Here is a 17,769-nt window from a genome sequence, read left to right on the forward strand (position 1 = left end):
TATTTTATCTTCCAGGTCACTTACCCGTCCTTCTGCCTCAGTTATTCTGCTACTGATCCCATCTAGAGTATTTTTCATTTCATTTATTGTGTTGCTCATCGTTGCTTGCTTCCTCTTTATTTATTCTAGGTCCTTGTTAACTGTTTCTTGCAATTTGTCTATTCTATTTCCAAGACTTTGAATCATCTTCACCATCATTATTCTGAATTCTCTTTCAGGTAGACTGGCTATTACCTCTTCATCTGTTAGGTCTGGTGTGTTTTTATCTTGTTCCTTCATCTGCTGTGTGTTTTTCTGTCTTCTCATTTTGCTTATCTTACTGTGTTTGGGGTCTCCCTTTTGCAGGCTGCAGGTTCGTATTTCTATCTATTTTTGGTGGCTGTCCCGAGTGGCTGAGGTTGGTTCAGTGGGTTGAGCAGGTTTCCTGGTTGGGGGGACCAGTGCCCCTGTTCTGGTGGATGAGGCTGGATCCCGTCTCCCTGGTGGGCAGGTCCACGTCTGGTGGCGTGTATTGGGACGTCGGTAGCCTTGCTGTGATTCTAGGCAGCCTCTCTGCTAATGGATGGGACTGTAGACCTGTCTTGCTCTTTGTTGGGGATAGGGTGTCCAGCACTGTTTGTTGCTGGTCCTTGAGTGAATCTGGGTCTTGGTGTTGAGATGGAGATCTCTGGGAGATTTTCGCCGTTTGATATTACGTGGAGCTGAGAGGTCTCTTGTGGACCCGTGTCCTGAGGTTAGTTCTCCCACCTCAGAGACACAGCCTTGACACCTGGCTAGAGTGCCAAGAGCCTTTAATCCACACGGCTCAAAGCAAAAGGGAGAAAAATATAGAAAGGCAAGAAAGGAAGGAAGAAAGGAGGAAGGGAGGGAAGGAAGAAAGGAAGGAAGGGAGGAAGGAGGGAATAAAGGAAGGGAGGAAGGAAGGAGGGAATAAAGGAGGGAAGGGAGAAGGGAGGAAGGAGGGAAATAGGAAAGAAAGGAGGGAAGAAAGGAAGAAAGAAAGGGGAGAAGACAAAATAAACTAGGGTAAAATACAGTTATTAAAATAACAAGATAATTATTAAGAAGAAAAATTTCTATTAAAGAAAAAAAAAGGGGCTCGGTCTAACCCCAGGACAAATGGTGAAAACAAAGCTACACAGACAAAATCTCACACAGAAGCACCCACATACACACTCACAAAAGAAAAAAGGGGAAAATAATAGTATATCTTGCTCCCAAAGTCCACCTCCTCAACCTGCGATATTTCGCTGTCTATTCAGGCTTTCTACAGATGCAGGGCACTTCAAGCTGACTGTGGAGCTTTAACCCGCTGTTTCTGAGGCTGCTGGGAGGGACCTCCCGCTCTCTTTGTTTGCACAGCTCCTGGGGCTCAGCCCTGGACCTGGCCCCGCCTCTGCGCGTAGGTCGTCTGAGGGCTTCTGCCCTTCGCTCAGAGAGGGCGGGGTCAAAGGAGCAGTGTTAACGGAGCAGCTGATTCGTGGTCTCTGGCTCACTCAGGAGGGGGGCGGGGACGGGGGGGGCACAGATGTGGGGCGAGTCCGCGGCGGCAGAGGCCGGCATGATGCTGCACCGGCCCGAGGCGCACCGCGCATTCTCCCGTAAAGCAGTCCCAGGATTCCGGGACCCCGGCTGTGGCGGGCTGCACAGGCTCCCGGGAGGGGCGGTGTGGAGAGTGACCTGCGCTCGCACACAGGCCTCTTGGTGGCGGCAGCAGCAACCCTAGCGTCCCACACCCGTCTCTGTTGTCCGTGCTGACAGCCGACAGCCGCAGCTCGCGCCCGTCCCTGGAGCTCCTCCAAGAGGCGCGCTTAAACCCCTCTCCTCTCGCACCCAGAGGCAAAGAGGAAAGAAAAGGTCTCTTGCCTCTTCGGCTGCTCCAGACTTCTCCCGGGACTCCCTCCCGGCCAGCCGCGGTGCGCTAACCCCTTCAGGCTGTTTTCGCTCTGCCAACTCCAGACCTTTCCCTGGGATCCGCCCGAGGCTCAGTTCCCAGCCCCGCCCGCCGCAGCGGGTGAGCAGACAAGCCTCTCGGGCTGGTGAGTGCCGATTGGCACCGATCCTCTGCGGGAATCTCTCCGCTTTGCCCTCCGCCCCCCTGTGGCTACGCTCTCCTCCGCGGCTTCGAAGCTTCCCCCTCCGGCACCCGCAGTCTCCGCCCGCGAAGGGGCTTCTAGTGTGTGGGAACCTTTCCTCCTCCACGGCTCCCTCCCACTGGTGCAGGTCCCGTCCCTATTCTTTTGTCTCTGTTTGTTCTTTTTTCTTTTGCCCTACCCAGGTACGTGGGGAGTTTCTTGCCTTTTGGGAGGTCTGAGGTCTTCTGCCAGCGTTCGGTGGGTGTTCTATAGGAGAAGTTCCACGTGTAGATGTATTTCTGATGTCTCTGTGAGGAGGAAGGTGATCCCCGCGTCTTACTCTTCCGCCATCTTCTCGGTTTTAACTTCTGATGTGGTATTAACATATATATAATGGGCAATTGACCACTGCACGTCTCCTTTTTCTGCTGACATCTGACTAAAACAATTTTATTGTCTAAAAATTTAATAGTTGCAAGAGGAGATCTTGAGGTCATATGGTTGCAGCTGCTATCTGCCAGCAGACACTGCTTTGAGAATGGCTGGTGGCATCCCAAGTATGACATAGCTCAGAAAATTCAAGTTTTTAGCAATATAGGAATGTGCCTGAAATCACATGCACCTAGTTTTGCCTTGAACGTCTGAACCACATCTACTCCAGTTTTGACTTTTCAAATGTATTCTACTCCTCAGTGGCCAAGGCAGATGTACAATGCATGTCCGAAAGGCCACAAAACAGGCTGCTCTGGTCAGTAAAGTTTAAGCTAAATCATGTATCAGCTAGAATGACTTCCCCAGACCTCAAAATATGTATAGATTTCCCATCATCTCCCTTGTTAATTGCAAATTCTTCAACAGACCAAAACATGTCCCTTGATGCCAGGGTGATTTAGCTTCTTGCCCCAGGTCTAGATCATGTCCCTTGGTGCTACGCCTCCTTTATATTTGCCTAGATACTCATGATGGGGGAAAACTGATCAAATATTGTAAACAGGCTCAGAGGTATATTAATGGGTATACACATTATAGGCCATACATTTTATCACTTATACCCAGTTGCCACACAAGCATTGTACGTGTGCTTTTAGCAGTAGACTTATAAAGCAGGCAGTGTTGTCCACAAACATGTAAATTAAGTCTGGTAAATTGACTACATAGGCTTTCCCAAACTGGCTGTGGTGGAACTCCTCAGGAGTCTTAGACTGAATTCCCAAAGGCCTCTCAAGGCCAGGAAATCCATGCCAAAGGCCTGCCCTCAGATTCTGCCTGTGGCATTCTCAGTCCCCAAAATATCAAGATTCCTGTACGTGCCAGGAGACAGTCTTTCCCATTCACCTGATAAGGCTGCTCAGAACCCAAGGATCTCCAGTGTCTGGAGGGACCAGCCAGAGAGAAAAGAAAACTATTTCAGTTTTACTCAGCAAGGTATAATTTACCAAATTGCTGTCAGTCATGAGTAACTTGAGGGGAAGTGCTTCCCTATATCTGGAAAACACAAATCAAAATCAGTAATATTCCAGACAAAACCCATAAACATTATAACCGTATTCACCAGTTCACTTAGTAACCAATCCTTTTGTTAACTTTTTATGAAGCCATCAGGATTTCCATTAGGGTTTTTAATTTCTTACCCAGTTCAGCAGTATAATCTGAGGGACTTCCCAGGCGATCCAGTGGTTAAGACTCTGCACTTCCAGTGCAAGGGGCGCGGGTTCAATCCCTGGTCGGGGAATTAAGATCGTGACTTAATATTGCCATGTTGTGCAGCAAAAAAAAAAAAGGTAGTATATAATCTGAAATTTATTAGTCCTTCCTATGAATCTTCTTAAAGATGAAGCAGTCCTGCAAAGCATCAGCTTAACTGTCTATTAAAGACTTTAAAAGGCAAGGTTAAAGATCTGATTACAGTGTGTTAACAAAAAAGCTTAGTCAAGTTGCTGCGATATACAACATTTTAAGATAAACAGAATTATGACTGATAGCATTATGCCAGGACATACCTACATTTCAGAAACTTTACATAATTTCTAGAATATCTATATTAATAATATTTATCTGTACTGTATAATCTGAGGAGGCTTATCACCCACTTGACAATGCTTCCCGTGTAATTCAACATACCAAATAATACAAGTTAAATACTTCTCTCTAAGATGCGTCAAGGGCCCTCTAAAGCATCCCAAAGTTAGCTGGAGGGCAAAAGAATTTTAATTAAAATTTGATATTTGGGAAGTTCGTCAAAAACTTTCAAAACACTTGGTCAAGTAAGATTATAGGTCACTGTAAGACAATACTTGTTTCTTAACCAAAGTGAGAAAAGATCTCAGAAGCAAATATAGATCACTTAAAAGGCAAGGAAGTTCACATAATCTGTTACCAAAAGCAGCATTCTAAGTAAACTTGTTCCCTTAGTGGAGAGGGACCAAATCTAGTCTTGCACCAGCCTATTTTTAATAATAAAATCCATTTACTTAATTAAGTTTAACCTAATCTCAGCCCAACCATGTGTAAAAAAACTCCCTTTAAAAAAAACATATCCTACTTTCCTGCTGTATACTGAAATGTTTCCTTTATTATTTTAGTAGCTTTAATTACATATTTAAATTTGAATCCAAAGCTCTTAAAAAAAACCCTTAATTTCTAGTGAAAACCAAGAAGCACTCAATTATTAACTGTCCTTTAGCATTCTGTAGGTTGGCAAACAACAATAATAATTTTTAAAAACATCTGCTTTTTATAGAAAATATCTCAGTGTGGCACCAAATATAGTCCCAAACACCTTTACCTTTAGCTTCTATGTTCAGTACTTAATGTTTCAGTACCCTGCCTGGGAATGACCTAGCTATTCAGTAATCCCCCATCATCCAACCCAAACTAGCACTACTCTAAAATTTAAGTAAATTTAAGTTACCAAATATCTGGAGGGACCACCCTTAAGTAGACATTCCCAAATCATAGCCATTTCTAAAGAGGTCACCCCAAAGCTCTCACCCTATTTGCATCTAATTTACTTATAAGAATTTCATCATACCAGTTTTTTTCTGTTGACAAACTGTGCAATAGAAACAACATAAACCCAGTCACCCTCAGTAAACCCAGGCACAATAAAAGACATGTCTGTATTGACCACACCAACAATTCCCTTCATACCTCCTTGCCAAGAGAGCCCCAATACTGTGTAGTTATTAGGCCCGTGATTTTCATTGGTCCCTCCTTAGCCCCAGTCGGTGAATGAGGATTAGGTTAAGGCAATCCTGGTGTAATTCCTTTTCTTCTTGGCAGTATTTGATTTAATACAGGTGCAACCTTGCTTAGGAGCTGTGAAGGCAAATAAGGGAACTTTTGGGTTTCCTTTGCTCTTGAAAGGGACAAAAGGTTCATACTTTCCTGAATCTGGTCATTGTTGGATGAGAACTGGTGCCGTGGAAGCTGTCTTAAGATCATGAGGGAACAAATCTGAGGACAAAACTGACATGTAAGAATGGCCGAGGAAAATATGGCAAGAACCTGGATCCTTGATGTCACTGATTCACTGACTGAATCTGTGCTGGAACCATTAGGAATTAGTCCTAATTGTTTAAGATACTGTTAGTTGTGTTTTCTATTACAAGCATTTAAAAGCATCCTAAGTAAGTAATGTTAAAGGCATCTCTCACAATTTATACTTACTTTTTGGAAACGCTTACTAGAAATTTCTATTGCTGGTTATAAGATTTATCCTAAATAGTCTGAATTTTCTAAAAGACATGTCTGCATTAGGCAAACCAACAAGCTTAAGCTAGCTTCAATACCAGATATCAATTCCATACTGAATATTTCCCAGATCATGAGGACCTGAAGTTCATTTTAGCCTGTTTTCTAAACAGTAGTATTTAATTTGTAAGCGTTTACTTTTAAGTCTATTAAATAGAGCTCATTTACAAGTTAACCTCAGCAATACTATCCAAAGACAAAGACACCTAATCATAATGAAACATACATACATCCAGACAGAGATCTCACAGCCGGCATACTTATATGCAAGACAAATGTAAACATACACACAAAGAACAAAATAATTCCTGCAGAACAAAAACAAAAGGGTGAAGTCCAACAATTTCCTCACCTTTTTCAAACAAGGATCCTACTTTTTTAACAACAAACAATATGCAAATGTAAAGATAAGGAATCATTACTGCACGTGTCATGGCAATTCACCTGGCAAATGCAAACCAAAAATAACAGTTGGAATAGGTTGAATTTACTTAGTTACCTTCAAGCTTGCTCCTCAGAATATTTTCATTCTCTTGGGGTCAGAATTCTGAAAAAAAGGAATTTTATCAAGCCAGCTTTCTCTTAACTGCATACGCAAAAAGAACCAGTTTTGGAATTTTAAGACAGTTTCATCTTAATTAATTTAGTCCAGAGTCTAAAGAATGTAGTGGTGGTGACGTGTTAAAAAAATATCTTCTTTCTCTCTCTTTCTAGGAGCATACTGAAGATCTCCCAGTTTTGCAAAATACACACAAGGGGGATTATAAGATGGAACAGAGCTCTGATTATCCATACTTAATTATTTATGGCCGGTGTTATCTAATATTAATAAAGCAAACAAATGCAATGCAGAGTGGTCTTTCAGGATCACAGTTCCCTAGCGCCAAAAAGGGAGCTACCCATTCATTGCAAAAGGAAAATCCCAACCAATGCTCAACCACAGGCAAAACCCAACACAATAGGGAAGGATACCCTGGTGCCGTCACATGTGAGCCCTGTTACCAAAGACATCTCAACTGACCAGTGCATACCGATACACATACAAACAACAAAGGCATGGTCCCACTAACAAAGGCACAAGCTGGAGTGGCTCACCGCAAAACAATACACACACAAAACCACAAATAACAAGCTACGGTCACACAGAAAATCAGTGGAGGTGTAGTCTAAAATTCCATTTCTACTCCCAGACGGAGGTCTCCAAACGGACTGGCTTAGCTCTCAAAAGAGAACAGACCCAGAGTGTCTCACTTCCCACAAGGGAAGTAACCCAAATGGAGTGGAGAGAATTTCCAGCCTGTGCAAGATGGAGTGACTTACCCCCAAGAGATGCCAAATGTGGACCATAGCTCTGGACCAAATGGCCTCATGCACTGGGGCAGCTGACGCCTCTCAGGGAGAGTCCCTCGCAATTCCCTGGAGCAAAATGAGCTCCAGAAGCTGCTGGGAACTTGGGAAGGGGCTGTCCCTGGCCGGGGTCCACCTGCCACAGGCACAGGTTCCTGGCTAGCTCGCCATAACTGTTACCAAACGCAAGTCTGAGTGCCTAATACACAGTGAGGCCAAACGATACTAAAACATCAGAGTTTGGAGCAGAAAGGCTTATTGTGGGGCCAGGAAAGAATACATGTGGCTCATACCTTAAAAAGGCCAAAACTCCAGAAAAGCTTTCAGCAAAGCCCTTTTAAAGGCAAGGTGAGGGAGGGGTGGGTGAGGTTAGTTGTTGCAAACTTTTTAGTGTCAGATCCTTTGCTCTTGTAGCTGTCCACAGCAGGCCAGGTCACGTTCCTGTTATTCTCTGTTCAGGTCAAGGTCAGGCTATCCTGTATATTTCAAGCCATTGGCAACATTCTTTTACAGAAGGTGCAGAGCCAGCATGACTAAGCAGAGGCAACAGGGCACAAAGGTTGGAGCTAAAGAAATAGATCCAATATGGAGTCAGATTTATTCTTCCCTATTACGAGACCACACACGCATACCACACCACACACACACCCCAACTTCAGATTCTAGTCCCCCATGCATGGCATCACAGGGTCCTGCAGGGGAAACAACTTAGTCCCTTCCTTCAGTGATCCGACGCTGGAGTTTTTCTGCAGTGTTCTTCCAGCACAGCCTTGCAGCCAAGGCTTGGGCATCTCCAGTGACAGAGAGCTCAGCCCTTTCTCAAGAGCTCTGTTAGGAAGTACTCCCCCCACACCCCCAGGATTTTTAGGGTAAATCTGTTCTCATGGTAACCACCCTTTACCATTGGTTTCCTCCCCCACCCTGGGAAAACCTTCCTCTCCACGACCTCCAGAGCATTCGGACAGCAAGCGTGCCCCCGTCTTCTATCCATGTGAATCCTGTTCCTTTGTCCGAGCGTCGCATGGTTTGTGTCCCCTTCTGGTCTGGACGCATCTGCCCTGCATGTGTCACGTTTGGGGCTAATGTTGCCCCTGAGGCGTGGTGCCCACAGTCAGACACAGCACACCAGGTGTGGTGATTGTCCATCAGTAGTTTGGCACTTTGATGGCTTTTCTCACTTGAGACAGATTGCCTTTCTCAACATGAGCCCTTGAAGGCTGACATGGGTCACTTCTGGGGACAGTGTAATGATGGGTCTGAGTAAGGCCAGAGGGTCTTGCTCCTTTGCCACGTGCAGTGGTTCCCAGACACTGGCCCACAGGACACAGGTCACCAACGGTCAGGGGACTTCCCGTGCAAAGGCTGCCGACGGTGACACTGCGTCCATGCTGGAAGCTGGGTGCCCTGGATGCCCTTGAAGTGTTCTTCATCCGTCTCTGGAGGGCCTGCTACACGTGTACGTTCCGTGACCAGTGCAATGTGTTTATGAGCGGGTGCATAATTAATTACTGGAAACAGCTGAGGTTTTAATCCTCTCTTAATACAGAAAGTTTGACTCCTGTCAGCCATGGTCTCTGTTGAAAATATGTAGGAGTTTGTTTCCACAGCGGTCTGCCAAAGCCTTCCACGATGGATGGCGGGAGCCAAGCCGAGCTGGGGGCACTTCGCTCACTGTGGAGGTGCGGGGGCTGGGGGACGAGCTCCTGCTTCTCACACCAGGTCAAGGAGCCAAGACTGTTCTGTGAGAAGAGTAGGAAGCCACTCGAGGACATGTAGAATTTCCGTCTCCAGTCTGAGGGTTAAGGACAGGGATGTCCAGCATCTTCTTTGTCAGGGGCTCCTCTGTTGAAGCCATCTGCCTGTTAGTATCCGGGTTTCCCTGGGGATGCGTCCTTTACACTGGTTTTCTCGCTTTAGAGCTGCTATTGTGACTGGTCACCCAGGTACGACACAGGTATTTAGAACCTGACACTGATACCTGCAGGGCAGGGAAGGGCCTGACCCTAAAATACCTGAGAGGATCCAGCACCGAACACCAGGATGACGCCCTTGTGAGAGATTCGGGAAATGCCACTTGAGGTAACGCGTCTATCGGTGGTGCCACCCCTTCATCCTTACAGACACGAAGTTCCCTGCAAGCTTGCCTGCCTGCTTCACAGTAAAGGAAGCTAAACTATCAATACGGGTGTGCTGCCCTGCCATGTGGGAAGCGCTCGCGTACCCAGCACCCGATGCCCAGACCGGTCCCTGCCTCGCCTCCCCTCTCCTCCGCTCCGGCCATCCCGAGCTGTGTCGCCGCCGGCCGCACCATCACCGACCCTCCTCCTCACTGTGGGAAGTTCCTCAGGCATCCCAGGCCCTCCCGGGACGTCCAGACCCCACAGCTTTCCTATAACACTCTCGCTTCCACCAAACTGCTCTTCGGTAGGTCTGCGCACGCCTCGTACCGCGTCTGCGCACCTGCACGGGGGGTGGAGCCCTCTCCCCGCTCTTGGTCCAGCCTCGCCCTCCCTTCCAGGCCCCCGAGTGCGCGGCCCCCAGCGTGCTCTGCTCACTCACAGGGGACCGGGGTGCTTCTGTCCTGGTGCCGTGCTTGGCGTGCGGTGTGTCACGTCGGGCGGGAGACGGTTCTCCAAGGGCCTCTCCTGTATCTGGCATCTTGCAGGCGGAGACGCTGACACCTCTGTTCTGGTTGGACCGTCTTTACAAGGATGCTTACACGGTGGACAGCCTGGAACCTCGGAGACAGAGGTTCCCTCTGGAGAAGGGGCAGCAGCCTTACTTTCCACCGCACAAGCCTTGCCTGCCTTGGGCTCCAGGTTCCTCTCCTGTAATGCCACCCGCTGCCGTGCAGTCGCCATGTGGCCACCTGAGTCACCCTGTGGGAACTGGGAACTAGCACAAGAAAAGACTGGCACCCAGACCACTGCTATAATTAAGTCCTTTATCTCTGACCCAGGGTCCTGTGTCTCCTGCCAGCACCCAGGACACTGGTGGGCTAGCTCCTCACTTACAAGTGGGGGAAAATCTCAGCCCTTTCACAGCTCTTGACAGGACCTTACTCTGGGAGTCTCATCTTCCCCCAAATGAGAAAGTCAAGGGTAGAGACAGGAATCCTGTATTATATTTCCTAACACCTCTGATATTTTCCCCTACACATTCTAGTACACAGTAAGGTTTTTTGATGATGAAATAAATGATATTGATAATAAAGACAAATAATCATAGCAAGAAGCTCTCTAGTTTGACTCAGTTTCCACCCATAATGATCTTTTCTGTTCTGCATGGCTCTGGGTCTCTCAAGCAATAGGGTCCTTTTAAAATTGCACATGTGCAAGAGGGGATGGGCAAGGAGCAAGTGTGGGGAGCCTAGGGAACAAGACGAAGGGAATAGGTTCCATAACCAAGCTGTGGCAGAGATTCCTAACTGCCACTCAATATTCATTCTCCCTTTTTTTTCCTTGTAAAAATAATCCTAATTATCGTTTCAGCTGAGAACATCATGGCTAGCTAAAATCATACATTTCTCAGTCTGCTTTGTAGCCAGATCTGGCGTATCACAGAGTTCTAGCTGAGGAGACATAGTGGAAGTGGAAGAGAGCGTTCCCTCATTTTCACTCCTTTTTTCTTCCTACTGCCTGGATTACAGATATAATTGTTGGCACTCCAGCAGCCATGTTGGCCCATGAGGTGAATTTGGAAATAGAATTCATGCATAGAGAGTAATAAGACAGGAGGAGCATGAGCCCCTGATACCACGAAGCCACCAAACCATCTGTGAACTGACTCCTGACTTCGTTTCATGAGAGAGAAAGAAACTTCTATTTTCTTTAACCACTGTTATTTTGGATCTTCTAGCAACCTAATCCTAACTACTACACAAACTCAATTTTCACTGAGTGTGGAGTATATTATAAATCACACTTCCTAAGAAAGATGCCATCCTATGTCCTTTTGACACTCAAAACATTGAAAAATGTGGGCTATGATCAAACCACATACATGTCTCCATGCAACCCAACAGCAAACCCATTTTAAACAACTGAATTCAATTCTATTTTATGAACAACTTAGTCTGACTCACACATGTGTGTAGTGTGTCTTAGGAATACTTACATAAACATATTTAGGAATGGCTTGTTTCAAATATTTTCTAACAGTTTGAATGTAAAGATTTTATTACCTAAAAAAAAAAAATGTCATAGGTACTTTGAAAATGCTTCGTAACTTCGCATGCCGCCAGCACAGCCCAATTCAGGCTGGGCCTGGCTTCCAACCTTGGCATCCTTCCTCTTGTACCCCAGTGATTTTAATCCCTTGGGCCAACCCCAAGCCAAGGCAAGAGACACCCCAGCCCTACCAGCTCCACAGCCTGGCACCTTGGCTTCAGGTGACCATTGCTACCATCAGCTGCCTTATGCAAAATGTGATCCTTAATAAACGCTTCTGTGGAATGTGGAGAGGGAGCACGGCAGGGCAATGCTAAAAGCACTCGTGTTCTAGATTCTAGCCCCAGCTCCATGGTGTACTAGTTGTGCTGCCATCAGGAATGCACGGGCGTTCTGTCTCCGTGTCCTCACCTGACAGAAAAGGAATGGAGCACAGTCTTTGAGATTTCACAGAGCAATTCCTGAGGAAGAGCTCTGTAACTAGAAGGGCCCCATCACGTCACAGACCATGAAGATGGGGACTTCTGGCATTTGGAAATCCAATGGAAAAGGAAGGAAACCACGGACTTAGCCTACTGGGCATATATTAATTTTAGAAGGGTGTCAACCCCTATCATCTGTAACTTCTTGGATGTCTATCAACCCAAACCTATTAGGATCTTCCGTGGAGAGTTATCTCAGAGGAACTGTTTCCTTCTGACCTCTTGTCCAACATACACAGTGGAGGCTAAGGGTATTGCTTTAACTCATCAAACCAAATAAGGTTTATTAATACTGACCAGAGACTTATTAATACGTCTTTTGTTACCCAAATGTTATTGACCAGAGACGTTTCAATACTGATTTACATAACAAATCACCAGCCACAGGCGTTCGATTCTGAAAAAAATCCCCTGGTCAATAAACGAGTTAATGAAAAGAATTTAGATATCGGTCTCAGAACAGCAAGATTTGCCTGGTACCTTCCGAAAGACCTAGGGCAGATGGTGGCATTTCAATGTTCACCATTATAGCAGTGCTACTATTTACTATTTTAAAAGATCATCCGGGATACCGGCGAGGCTCATTCTTTAGTCAGTGGTTTCTCAAACACCATGAGGAGAACCTGCTATCTTCCTGGTGAAGTTCTCCGTCAGGACTGTAGAGAGAAACCCACAGTTCTGAGATGGAGCACAGAAGTCAGATGCAGGGGCCTCTCTGAGTTGAGCTAACTTGTCAACCTGCTCACCCCGGTAGGTGGCCTACGTTTAGATCCCAGCTTTGCTTTCACGTAATCCTGGTCCCATAACTGAACTTCAGTTTCCTCATCTATAAAATGGGAATGACAGAACATACTAGATGCTTGTTACTTTCAATCCCATTCCTCCTAGTTTCTCAAAAAACAAACAAACAAACAAAAAACCAATATCTACAGGATCAGAGACCGTTGTTGCTACATGGGCCGGAGCCTTGGGGACTCTAGGCCTCCCTCCCAGCATCCTTAGAGGGTCAAGAAGAAATGAAAGCTGATTCAGAGATGTTCCTTGGAGAAACAACTTCAAGACTTGTGTGGGATGGAACTCCACTGCATGACCTCAAACCAAAGGGGCAGAATTGTGAAGCGGACAAAGTCTGTGCTCAGTTCCCCTGCCTCCCAACTCCAGACCCCCTCTCCCTCCCGAGAAGATGTCCGTTCTTGGACACCAGTGTCCCTTAGCTGCTCATGGAGGCTCAGGTCGTCTTCCCCTCCCCGGGAAGTCCATTGCCCAGGGTGGGTCTCGGGCACCACACTCTCATCTCTCAGTCATCCTCATCACACCTTCCTTATGCACCACTCTTCTAGAAGAAGGTCTGATAAGGCGATTCACTCAGTGGTTAAAGAGCTCGTAAGATTCTTGGTGTTTCCCTGTTCAAGACAGTTAGCAGTTCCTCCCATAGGAGATTTTACGGCTAAGGCATCACCAAGAAGCCCTTTTATTCTCTTTCCTAAGCCCCATCTGGAACCCACGGGTAAAAATATTTTTATTTGCCAAAGAGGCAAAGTAATGAGCAGTCACGCAGCGCTGGCCATGGGCTGAGGCCACCAGCGCCGCCCAGGCCTGACCTTAACTGCTGCCCCCAGCAAGACACCCAAGCAGGAAGGCTTTCTGAGCCCTGTCGCTGGCTTGTGAACCCATTATTAGACTTCCAAGATGAGCCTTTAGGAATTTCTAGCCTTAAAAAAGGATTTTGAGAATAGTCTGGTGAGGTACCATTTTTTAAGGCAGCAAACTGTGTACGTGTCCACCTAGTCCACCGACGGAGAGGCACACCTGAGCCCGAAGCACTGCCTCTGCCTTTCCCTATCCTAAGACAGGTGACACTGAGAAAGGGGGGAAAGTCCTTTCAGCCTCAAAGGTCTTTCCAATTGAAAACACTCAGTGCTGAAGTGGCAAAATAAAATCACCCACAGACAAAAGTGTCAAGGGACCCAGCCCACCTCAAAGGCCTTCTCTCCCGAGCCGGGGTGTCGGAAGGAGTCTGGCACCAGCCTACCTGCCCTGTGCGGACAGGGGAGACAGCAAGAAGACCCAGGGAAAGTCGCTCAAGAATGGAGACACTTGCAGGCCGCTGGAGCCGAGGAGCCGAGGCCAGAGCGGCCAGGTCGCTGTAGATGGAGACAAGATGCTCTGTGACACGCCAAGCTGTGCGCTGGGAGGCCCGCACACAAACCCCAGCCAGGCTCTCATGTCCGCCCTGTCCCCCTCCACAGAAAGGCCTTATCATCTGTCACACACGGGTATTTTCAGCCACACTCGGCTGCAGGGATAAACACGGTGTCCGCAGTAGCACCCTTGACTACAAAGGACAACTGTGACAAATGTCAGGGCCCTTTGAATTTGAAGATAGCCTTGTTAACTACTGCGGAGGCCGGACTTTCTGCTGTCAACAGAGCTTCTCAAGTTATTTACGCCCGCGGCAACTTGCATTAAATCACCCCGCCCCCCACTTTTAGCTGCCCCCCTGCGACACGTCAGAATGAAAGCCAGCCTGCTGTCAGCAGTCACATGTCCCACATCGCCTGGACGGGACGACCACTGAAACGGGAGTTCCCTCCGTGGGCTTGAGGCCTCTCCACATTAGCCCAACTCTAATTCCCCGGGGAACTTAATCGATGGCACAAAATGCTATCTCATCCTTCATTCTGGAAACTCTGAAAGACTTCCAACAGAATAAATCACTCTGTGAGACTCCTTAAACGCCCAGTCTCAACCATGCCTGCAAGGATTCTTGAAGAACCTGCACAAGGAGGCTATTGTACGCGTGTACAAATAGATGACACAATTCCAGGGTTTAATACTATCCGCCAAGTTAAACTACTGTGGAGCAGCTGTGCACATGTGAAATGATGCCTGGCACCACTGGAGACCCATAAATCAGCCCTGGCATACTTTCCTCCTATTAAGAGAGTCAAATAAGAAAAAAATCCACAAATTAAGATGTGTCTAGGACATGGAAGACATCGCCATTCCTCTCTGAATGCAAAAATAAATAAAAATTAGGCTTCATTTTGCTGGGGTTTCTTTCCGAGGGACACACGTTTTCCAGCATGTGAAAACCTGGCAGAAAACCTTGTTCTGAGCAGGGTCACGCTGGGCTGGTTGGTTTGCCTTTCTGTATGTCGCAGCCAAAACAGAAGTGACGAGCCAAGCTGAGAGGCAGTTGTTCTTTACAAAGAGTGGACAGGGGCTTCCATGGTGGCGCAGTGGTTGAGAATCCGCCTGCCAATGCCGGGGACACGAATTCCAGCCCCGGTTGGGGAAGATCCCACATGCTGTGGAGCAACTAAGCCCGTGTGCCACAACTACTGAGCGTGGGCTCTAGAGCCCACAAGCCACAACTACTGAGCCCGTGTGCCACAGCTACTGAAGCCTGCATGCCTAGAGCCCATGCTCCACAACAAGAGAAGCCACCGCAATGAGAAGCCCACGCACTGCAATGATGAGTAGCCCCCGCTCACCACAGCTAGAGAAAGCCCACGCGCAGCAACGAAGTCCCAAGGCAGCCAAAAATAAATAAATACATAAACAAACAAATAAATGAATAAATAAGCAGTGGACAGATAAGCCAGGAACCCAACGCAGCCATTAATATATACATACATACACAACTAAGGAACGGATGGATAAACCAGGAACCCAAACTCTCCCAGGAAAATTATAACCAGGTTATACATGTAGGGCCCTGTCTCTGCACAGTTCATCCCTTTGTTCTGGCTTGTTTGTCTGCAAGACAATGACACACAGCAGAGGTCAGATGGCTGGGCCACTGGATGCCCCCATCCAGCCTTGGGTGAATGGCTTGGCTGGAGAAGCCAGGTCAGACTAAAAGGAAGGGAAGTTGCATCATTATAAAGTTGGGTCACCAGTGGAAAGAGTGACCAACCACCTCAGTCAGCCTGCATCCGAGGGGCTTCCTGAGATGCATGAGTTTTGGTGCTAAAATGAGAAATATCCTTGGCAAACTGGGCAGTTTGTCACCCCAGTAAGAGACCGAGTTTTAGGCTATTTGGGAAAACTGACTCATCTATGAGTCTAAACAAGCTGATAACTCCCAGCTTCTCTTTAGCTGAGTGATGTCAACACAGACAATCCAGTCCCCAGCTAGAGTGACTCCGTAGAGTGTCACCGATGTCCCAGTTAACATCAATTAATTGAGCCTTTGCTTTGTGCTCAGCATGGCGCTGTGTACTGAGTAGGGATAAAAAGGCAAGTGCAAAGAATGAAATTAGAACACTCCCTAACGCCATACACAAAAATAAACTCAAAATGGATGAAAGACCTAAATGTAAGGCCAGACACTATGAAACTCTTAGAGGAAAACATAGGCAGAACACTCTATGATATAAATCACAGCAAGATCCTTTTTGACCGACCTCCTAGAGAAATGGAAATAAAAACAAAAACAGACAAATGGGACCTAATGAAACTTAAAAGCTTTTGCACAGCAAAGAAAACCATAAACAAGAGGAAAAGACAACCCTCAGAATGGGAGAAAATATTTGCAAATGAAGAAACTGACAAAGGACTAATCTCCAAAATTTATAAGCAGCTGATGCAGCTCAATATCAAAAAAACAAACAACCCAATCCAAAAATGGGCAGAAGACCTAAATAGATATTTCTCCAAAGAAGATATACAGATTGCCAACAAACACATGAAAGGATGCTCAGAATCACTAATCATTAGAGAAATGCAAATCAAAACTACAATGAGGTATCACCTCACACCAGTCAGAATGGCCATCATCAAAAAATCTACAAACAATAAATGCTGGAGAGGGTGTGGAGAAAAGGGAACCCTCTTGCACTGTTGGTGGGAATGTAAACTGATACAGCCACTATGGAGAACAGTATGGAGGTTCCTTAAAAAACTACAAATAGAACTATCATACGACCCAGTAATCCCACTACTGGGCATATACCATGAGGAAACCATAATTCAAAAAGACACATGTACCACAATGTTCATTGCAGCTCTATTTACAATAGCCAGGACATGGAAGCAACCTAAGTATCCATCGACAGATGAATGGATAAAGAAGATGTGGCACATATATACAATGGAATATTACTCAGCCATAAAAAGAAACGAAATTGAGTTATTTGTAGTGAGGTGGATAGTCCTAGAGTCATACAGAGTGAAGTAAGTCAGAAACAGAAAAACAAATACCATATGCTAACACATATATATGGAATCTAAAGAAAAAAAATGGTTCTGAAGAACCTAGGGGCAGGACAGGAATAAAGACGCAGATGTAGAGAATGGACTTGAGGACACGGGGAGGGGGAAGGGTAAGCTGGGACGAAGTGAGAGAGTGGCATGGACTTATATACACTACCAAAATACATAGCTAGTGGGAAGCAGCCGCATAGCACAGGAAGATCAGCTCGGTGCTTTGCGACCACCTAGAGGGGTGGGATAGGGAGGGTGGGAGGGAGACGCAAGAGGGAAGAGATATGGGGATATATGTATATGTATAGCTGATTCACTTTGTTATAAAGCAGAAACTAACACACCATTGTAAGGCAATTATACTCCATTAAAGATGTTAAAAAATTGAAATTAAAAATTAAAAATTAATAAAAATAAAAAGGAAAGTGCAACTAATTCCTCACTTTCTTTTAATTCACCTTTATAGGGTACAGCCAAGTAAACCTATGCTAACTCCTAAAGGATCTCAGAATCCACAGAGACCTGCTTTTACATGGAGACTGAGGGCGCTTCTGGGCTCCACCCCTGCACATGACCCCACAGCCCTTCACAATGGCACTGAAGGTCAGTGTCAACAAGCACACAAACCATTAGCTGAAGCTGGCTGAGGAGGGAGGAGAGAGGATGCTATGCCTCGATAGAGATAGGAGATCCATTTCTTCCGTGGCTGACTCTTCACAGACAGTTCTTCCA

The 17,769-nt window shown here is 46.4% G+C and overlaps 1 protein-coding gene and 1 non-coding gene across 21 annotated transcripts in view; one reads left to right on the forward strand and one right to left on the reverse strand.

Annotated features, from left to right (window-relative positions):
- The window catches only part of LOC136794626 (uncharacterized), an 87,257-nt gene extending 76,848 nt beyond the window's left edge, over window positions 1–10,409 (forward strand). For 9 of the 11 annotated variants that reach the window (XR_010841679.1, XM_067040046.1, XM_067040053.1 and 6 more), the window contains one exon: window positions 6,543–6,675. The gene's annotated coding sequence lies outside the window, so the exon portion shown is untranslated. Of the gene's footprint in view, window positions 1–6,542; window positions 6,676–9,295; window positions 9,600–9,840 lie in introns of those variants that run through there. The other 2 variants (XM_067040050.1, XM_067040048.1) reach the window with 1 other exon arrangement.
- Window positions 1–17,769, reverse strand: part of LOC131760922 (uncharacterized) — a 96,205-nt gene that overhangs the window by 5,611 nt on the left and 72,825 nt on the right. For 5 of the 10 annotated variants that reach the window (XR_010841681.1, XR_010841680.1, XR_010841682.1 and 2 more), the window contains 4 exons: window positions 6,328–6,375; window positions 5,226–5,393; window positions 3,707–3,795; window positions 2,701–3,560 (listed from right to left, as the gene is read on the reverse strand). This is a non-coding gene — a transcript (uncharacterized protein). Of the gene's footprint in view, window positions 1–2,700; window positions 3,561–3,706; window positions 3,796–5,225; window positions 5,532–6,327; window positions 6,376–13,802; window positions 13,971–17,769 lie in introns of those variants that run through there. The other 5 variants (XR_010841687.1, XR_010841685.1, XR_010841688.1 and 2 more) reach the window with 5 other exon arrangements.

This window comes from Kogia breviceps, chromosome 8 (assembly GCF_026419965.1).
Source record: "Kogia breviceps isolate mKogBre1 chromosome 8, mKogBre1 haplotype 1, whole genome shotgun sequence".
Classification (NCBI taxonomy): Eukaryota; Metazoa; Chordata; class Mammalia; order Artiodactyla; family Physeteridae; genus Kogia; species Kogia breviceps.